The following is an 8,448-nucleotide window of genomic DNA, read 5'->3' on the forward strand; positions in this document are numbered from 1 at the left end:
CGGATTGGCTAAGGGCCAAAAGGCGCGCTTCTTCGAGATGGTCGACACCATCTTCGCGGGCTTCCTTGGCTTGTGCTTCTGTGTACATTGCGACTCGCGGTGAGTCAAACTCGATGTCGATCGGGATGAAGGCTTCTGCTCTATAGACAAGGAAGAACGGGGTGAACCCGGTCGACCGGTTCGGTGTTGTCCGGAGACTCCAGAGGACGGCCGGCAGCTCATCGAGCCAGCTGCTGGGTGAACGGATGAGGGGCTCAACGAGCCGTGGCTTGATGCCGGATAGGATGAGGCTGTTGGCCCGCTCGACCTGGCCGTTGGACTGAGGATGAGCTACAGAGGCCAGGTCAAGCCGGATGCCGGAGACGGAGCAGTATTGCGCTAGGGCGCCCTTGGCAAAGTTGGTGCTGTTGTCCGTGATGATGTTGTGCGGGACGCCGTAGCGCACCGTGATGTCTTTGGCGAATCAGACGGCTGTTGGTCGGCTGCGCCTCGATCCACTTGGTGAACTTGTCGACCGCCACCAGCAAGTGCATCATGCTGCTCTGAGCGGTCTTGAAGGGGCCTACCATGTCGAGCCCCCAGACTGCGAAGGGCCAGGTGATCGGGATGGTTTGCAGGGCCGACATCGGCTGATGGCTACGCTTGCTGAAGCGTTGGCAACCTTCGCACTTGAGGACGAGCGACTCAGTGTCTTTGAGGGCCGTGGGCCAGTAGAAACCATGGCAAAAAGCCTTGGCCACCAGGAATCTGGAGGCGGCGTGGTGCCCGCACTCGCCCTGGTGTATGTTGAGGAGGATCTCTATGCCCTTGTCTTGCTCGACGCAGCGCTGGAACACGCCTGTCGCGCTGCGCTTGACGAGCTCGTTGTTGATGATGCTGTAGGCGGATGCCCGGCGTTGTACTTGCTGGGCCTCGGTCTCGTCCATGGGGAGCGCTCCGTTCTCCAGGAAGGCCAGGATAGGCTAGGCCCATGACGAAGCTATCACCATGGCGAAGACGGCCACCAAGGCTGTTTCTGGGGCGGAAGCCCCAGGGTCAGGGATGACGGTGGCCAGTTTGAGCACGGCAGCCCCCGGGCCGGGATTGGCAGTCCCTGGGACAGGTTCCGCAGCCCTCGGGACCGGGTTGGGGACATCAACCCCTGACCTTGGACCGGCAGCCCCCGGGTCCGGGTTGGGGAGGGGCACCGCAGGGTCGTCCGGGATGAAGATGGACTTGGAATCCGGAGACGGCTTGACGAACGGCTTGCGCAAGTGCTCGAGGGAGACGCCGGATGGTATGGCTTGCCGGGATGAGCCAATCTTGGCTAGCGTGTCGGTGGCTTCGTTTTTTGTGCGCGGGGCGTGGAGGAACTCGCAGCCGTCGAAGGTGCCAGAGATTTGCTAGACCAGGAAACGGTAGCTGGCCATGCTGGCGTCCCGGGCGTACCACTCACCGGAACACTATTGCACCATTAGATCCGAGTCGCCATAGCATAGAATGCGTCGGATGCCGAGTTCCTTGGCAAGGCGGAGGCCGTGCATAAGGGCTTCGTACTCGGAAACATTGTTGGAGGCGGCAAAGTGGATCTGGAGTGCGCACGGCAGCCGGTCGCCCTTTGGGGAAGATAGCACGATGCCGCCTCCCAAGCTGGAGCGCATCTTGGAGCCGTCAAAATGCATGCGTCAATGCGTTAAACCCGGTGGCGGCGGCAGGTACTGGGTCTCCATCCAGTCGACGAGGAAGTCAGCCAGGGCCTGGGACGTGATCGTGGTGCGGGGCTCGTAGAGGATGGTGTGGCCGGCTAGCTCGATGGCCCACTTGGCAACCCGGCCAGAGGCATCTCGGCAGCCCATGATCTCGCCGATGGCGGCCGTGCTGACCACGGTAATGATGTGCTCTTGAAAGTACCGCTTTAGCTTCTGGGCAGTAAAGTACACACCATAACACATCTTTTGGTAGTGCGGGTAATTCTGCTTGGAGGCGGAAAGCACCTTGCTCAGGTACTAGACCGGGCGCTGATCAGACTGGATCTTTCCCTTCTGGTCGCTCCACCACTAGCACCGTGCTGACCGACCGCAAGGTGGCGGCGATGTATAGCAACATCGGCTCCTTGTCAACCGACGTGGCCAGGACAGGTGCGGTGGAGAGCATGCTCTTGGGATCCTGGAAAGCTTCGTCCACCTGGTCGTTCCACTCGAACGGCGACGTCTTCTTCATCAGCTGATGCAGGGGCAAGGCCCTCTCGCCCATCCGGCTGAGAAACCGGCTGACCGAGGCCAAGCAGCCAGTGAACTTCTGGACATCGCTTAGCCGGGCCGGCTTGCGCATGCGCTCGATGGCCTTGATTTTCTCCGGGTTCGCCTCAATGCCACGCTCCGAGACGAGGAAACTGAGCAGCTTCCCGGCCGGCACGTCAAAGATGCACTTCTCTGGGTTGAGCTTGATCTGGTACTCGCGTAGATTGGCAAAGGTGTCCCTCAGGTTGTCAAGGAGCATGAGGTGCTACTTGGTCTTTGATGTTGCTTGAAGCTACGTTGGTATTTACCCAAAGAGGAAGGGATGATGCAGTACAATGGCGGTAGGTATTTCCCTCAGATATGAAACCAAGGTTATCGAACCAGTAGGAGAACCAAGCAACACAACGTAAACAACCCCTGCACACAGATAACAAATCCTCGCAACCCGACGTGTTAAAGGGGTTGTCAATCCCTTCTGGGGTACGACGCCTCAAGATAGGCAAAGGACGCGAGGTAAATTTGTAGTAGATTGATAGATCGAACACCAAATAAAATAAATAGAAATAAAATGCAGCAAGGTACTTTTGTATTTTTGGTTTAATAGATCTGAAAATAAATGCAAAGGAAAAGTAGATCACAAAGGAAAATATATGAGAAAGAAGACCCGGGGGGCGTAGGTTTCACTAGTGGCTTCTCTCGAGAAAAATAGCAAATGGTGGGTAAACAAATTACTGTTGGGCAATTGATAGAACTTCAAATAATCATGACGATATCCAGGCAATGATCATTATATAGGCATCACGTCCAAGATTAGTAGACCGACTCCTGCCTGCATCTACTACTATTACTCCACACATCGACCGCTATCCAGCATGCATCTAGTGTATTAAGTTCATGGAAAAACGGAGTAATGCAATAAGAACGATGACATGATGTAGACAAGATCTATCTATGTAGATATAGACCCCGTCGTTTTACCCTTAGTAGCAACGATACATACGTGTCGTTTACCTTTCTGTCACTGGGATCAAGCACTGTAAGATCTAACCCACTACAAAGCACCTCTTCCCATTGCAAGATAAATAGATCAAGTTGGCCAAACAAAACCCAAATATCGGAGAAGAAATACGAGGCTATAAGAGATCATGCATATAAGAGATCAAAGAAACTCAAATAACTTTCATGGATATAAAAAGATATAACTGATCATAAACTCGAAGTTCATCAGATCCCAACAAACAGACCGCAAAAGAGTTACATCATATGGATCTCCAAGAGACCATTGTATTGAGAATTCAGCGAGAGAGAGAGAAAGCCATATAGCTACTAACTACGAACCCGAAGGTCTACAAAGAACTACTCACGCATCATCAGAGAGTCACCAATGGAGGTGGTGAACCCCATCCGAGATGGTGTCTAGATTGGATCTGGTGGTTCTGGACTCTGCGGCGGCTGGATGAATATTTTGCCGACTCCCCTAGGGTTTCTGGAATATTGGTGTATTTATAGAGCAAAGAGGGGGTCCCCCCCAGGCGCAGCCAGGGCCCGTTGTGTTCCTTCTGGCCCATAAAAATTCTCAGTGGAGTTTCGTGGCATTTGGACTCCGTCTGATATTGATTTTCTATGATGTAAAAAACATGGGGAAAACAGCAACTCGCACTTGGCACTATGTCAATAGGTTAGTACCAAAAAATGATATAAAATGAATATAAAATGATTATAAAACTTCCAAGATTGATAATATAACAGCATGGAACAATAAAAAATTATAGATACATTAGAGACGTATCAGTCTTCACCATGATGTCGTCCATGTAGACGTGGATGTTGCAGACGAGTTGCGTCAGCAGGCATTTCGGCATGCAACGTTGGAAGGTGGCGTCGGCATTCTTCAAGCCGAACGATATGGTGATGTAGCAGTATACCCCGAAGGGCGTGATGATGGACGTCTTCATGGCGTAGGCCGGGTCCAGCTTGATTTGATGATAGCCAGAGTAAGCATCCAGGAAGGACAGGAGCTCGCAGCCGGCGGTGGAGTTGATGACTTGATCAATCCGCGGGAGGGCGAAAGGATCCTTGGGGCAAGCCTTGTTCAGGCTGGTGTTGTCTATGCACATGCGCCAGCTGTTGTTCTTCTTCAGGACGAGGACCGGGTTGGCCAGTCACTCGGGGTGAAACACTTCCATCGCTAGTACAGCGAGCTCCTAAACAAACGGTTTTTAACCCCTTTCCGCGATGCCATTTGGAACTGTCGCCAAGTGAGTGTGGGAGATAGGGGGGTCCTTCCCACACGACCCAGAAACCGTCGGGGATATGACCTCCTGTCACACACGTTCGGCAAAATGAGGTCGTGTGCGACCGGCGAGCGCTCAAATACGGGAATACATACAGTAGAGCTAAAAAATACAATTATATGGTGAAATTATTTCCGGTCGCAAGTACATCCCACACAGTCAGTCCCCGCTAAACGTTTCCGTTCGTATGTACATCCCACACAGTCGCTCCAAGGAAAAAGTTTCCGTTCACAGGTACATCACACACAATTTTCCCGTTAAATCGCTTGTGTTATTGAATATATCACACACGGTCCGTGTAAGAAACTGTGTGGCAAAGGTTGTCCATCACACACAGTTTTCATGTGGTAAACGTTTGTGCAAGGTGGCCTAATGCAAACAGTTTTCAAGAGAAAGTCGTGTGTGATTGTTCATTGATCCAACATGGTTTATTCCTAGAAACTGTGTGCGTTGCCTGAGGTCATCGCCCACGGTATTTTTTCAACAACCGTTTGCAATACCAAAACCCAATTAGGAGGCTAATTCGCCACTAGCAGGCTAATTATCCGATTATTCATAATCCATTTATTAATCTAATTGATAGTTCATATTAAGCACACAATATATTTCATTTTCATAATTGAAATACATCAGAGTACGACATTATATAGCTTCAGCACTCAGCTACCCCATTACACAACTATACTAGGACAAAGTTTCACATGCAACATCTATAACCTTTCGAAATTAGCATCATAGACAGTACATAGACAGATGTATCTCATCTGGAAAACTTCTGAAGCAGCAGGCGAATATTGCGCTTTCATTGATGTTGAAGGTCTTTGTAACTTTAGGCCAGTGCATGTGGATGATTGACCATCCATCCTGAAGGAAATATGCCCTATAGGAAATAATAAAGTTATTATTTATTTCCTTATTTCATGATAAATGTTTATTATTCATGCTAGAATTGTATTAACCGGAAACTTAGTACATGTGTGAATACATAGACAAACATAGTGTCACTAGTATGCCTCTACTTGCCTAGCTCATTGAATCAAAGATGGTTAAGTTTCCTAGCCATAGACATGAGTTGTCATTTGATTAACGGGATCACATCATTAGAGAATGATGTGATTGACTTGACCCATTTTGTTAGCTTAGCACTTGATCGTTTAGTATGTTGCTATTGCTTTCTTCATAACTTATACATGTTCCTATGACTATGAGATTATGCAACTCCCGAATACCGGAGGAACACTTTGTGTGCTACCAAACGTCACAACGTAACTGGGTGATTATAAAGGTGCTCTACAGGTGTCTCCAAAGGTGTTTGTTGGGTTGGCATAGATCAAGATTAGGATTTGTCACTCCAATTGTCAGAGAGGTATCTCTAGGCCCTCTCGGTAATGCACATCACTACAAGCCTTGCAAGCAATGTGACTAATGAGTTAGTCACGGGATGATGCATTACGGAACGAGTAAAGAGACTTGTCGGTAACGAGATTGAACTAGGTATTGAGATACCGACGATCGAATCTTGGGCAAGTAACATATGGATGACAAAGGGAACAACGTATGTTGTTATGTGGTTTGACCGATAAAGATCTTCGTAGAATATGTAGGAACCAATATGAGCATCCAGGTTCCGCTATTGGTTATTGACCGGAGACGTGTCTCGGTCATGTCTACATAGTTCTCGAACCCATAGGGTCCGCACGCTTAACGTTCAGTGACGATCGGTATTATGAGTTTATGTGTTTTGATGTACGGAAGGTAGTACGGAGCCCTAGATGAGATCGGGGACATGACTAGGAGTCTCGAAATGGTCGAGACGTAAAGATCGATATATTGGACGGCTATATTCGGACATCGGAAAGGTTCCGAGTGGTTCGGGTATTTATCGGAGTACCGGAGAGTTACGAGAATTCGCCGGGCAGTATATGGGCCTTATTGGGCTTTAGGGGAAAGAGAGAAGGGAGGCTGCGCCCCCCCCCCAAGGCCTAGTCCGAATTAGACTAGGGGGAGGGGCGGCGCCCCCTCCTTCCTTCCCTTCTCTTTTCCCTTTCCTTCTCTCCTACTCCTACTACATGGAAGGGGGGAATCCTACTCCAGGGCGCGCCATAGCTAGGACGGCCCTCCCCTTCCTCCACTCCTTTATATACGTGGCCAGGGGGCACCCCATAGACACAACAATTGATCATTGATCTTTTAGCCGTGTGCGGTGCCCCCCTCCACCATAATCCACCTCGGTCATATCGTAGCGGTGCTTAGGCGAAGACCTGCGTCGGTAGCATCATCATCACCATCATCACGCTGTCGTGCTGACGGAACTCTCCCTCGAAGCTCTGCTGGATCGGAGTTCATGGGACGTCATCGAGCTGAACGTGTGCTGAACTCGGAGGTGTCATGTGTTCGGTACTTGGATCGGTCGGATCGTGAAGACGTACGACTACATCAACCGGGTTGTCATAACGCTTCCGCTTATGGTCTACGAGGGTACGTAGACGACACTCTCCCCTCTCGTTGCTATGCATCACCATGATCTTGCGTGTGCGTAGGAATTTTTTTGAAATTACTACGTTCCCCAACAGTGCCATCCTAGCCAGGTTGATGCGTAGATGTTATATGCACGAGTAGAACACAATTGAGTTGTGGGCGATACTAGTCATACTGCTTACCAGCATGTCATACTTATTCGGTGGTATTGTTGGATGAAGCGGCCCGGACCGACATTACGCGTACGCTTACGCGAGACTGGTTCTACCGACGTGGTTTGCACACAGGTGGCTGGCGGGTGTCTGTTTCTCCAACTTCAGTTGAATCGAGTGTGGCTACGCCCGGTCCTTGTGAAGGTTAAAACGGCACATACTTGACGAAATATCGTTGTGGTTTTGATGCGTAGGTAAGAACGATTCTTGCTCAGCCCGTAGCAGCCACGTAAAACTTGCAACAACAAAGTAGAGGACGTCTAACTTGTTTTTGCAGGGCATGTTGTGATGTGATATGGTCAAGACATGATGCAAAATTTTATTGTATGAGATGATCATGTTTTGTAACAGAGTTATCGGCAACTGGCAGGAGCCATATGGTTGTCGCTTTATTGTATGCAATGCAATCGCCCTATAATTGTTTATACTTTATCACTAAGCGGTAGCAATAGTCGTAGAAACAATAGTTGGCGAGACGACAATGATGCTACGATGGAGATCAAGGTGTCGCGCCGGTGACAATGGTGATTATGACGGTGCTTTGGAGATGGATATCAAAGGCACGAGATGATGACGGCCATATCATATCACTTATATTGATTGCATGTGATGTTTATCTTTTATACATCTTATTTTGCTTAGTTCGGCGGTAGCTTTATAAGATGATCCCTTACTAAAATTTCAAGGTATAAGTGTTCTCCCTGAGTATGCACCGTTGCTACAGTTCTTCGTGCTGAGACACCACGTGATGATCGGGTGTGATAAGCTCTACGTTCGCATACAACGGGTGCAAGCCAGTTTTGCACACGCAGAATACTCGGGTTAAACTTGATGAGCCTAGCATATGCAGATATGGCCTCGGAACACTGGAGACCGAAAGGTCGAGCGTGAATCATATAGTAGATATGATCAACATAGTGATGTTCACCATTGAAAACTACTCCATCTCACGTGATGATCGGACATGGTTTAGTTGATTTGGATCACATTATCACTTAGATTATTAGAGGGATGTCTATCTAAGTGGGAGTTCTTAAGTAATATGATTAATTGAACTTTAATTTATCATGAACTTAGTCCTGGTAGTATTAGCATATCTATGTTGTCGATCAATAGCTCGCGTTTAGCTTCCCTGTTTTATTTTTGATATGTTCCTAGAGAAAACTAAGTTGAAAGATGATGCGGATTGGATCCGTGATCTGAGGATTATCCTCATTGCTGCACAGAAGAATTATGTCCATGATG

This window comes from Triticum aestivum, chromosome 2D (genome assembly GCF_018294505.1).
Source record: "Triticum aestivum cultivar Chinese Spring chromosome 2D, IWGSC CS RefSeq v2.1, whole genome shotgun sequence".
NCBI lineage: Eukaryota > Viridiplantae > Streptophyta > Magnoliopsida > Poales > Poaceae > Triticum > Triticum aestivum.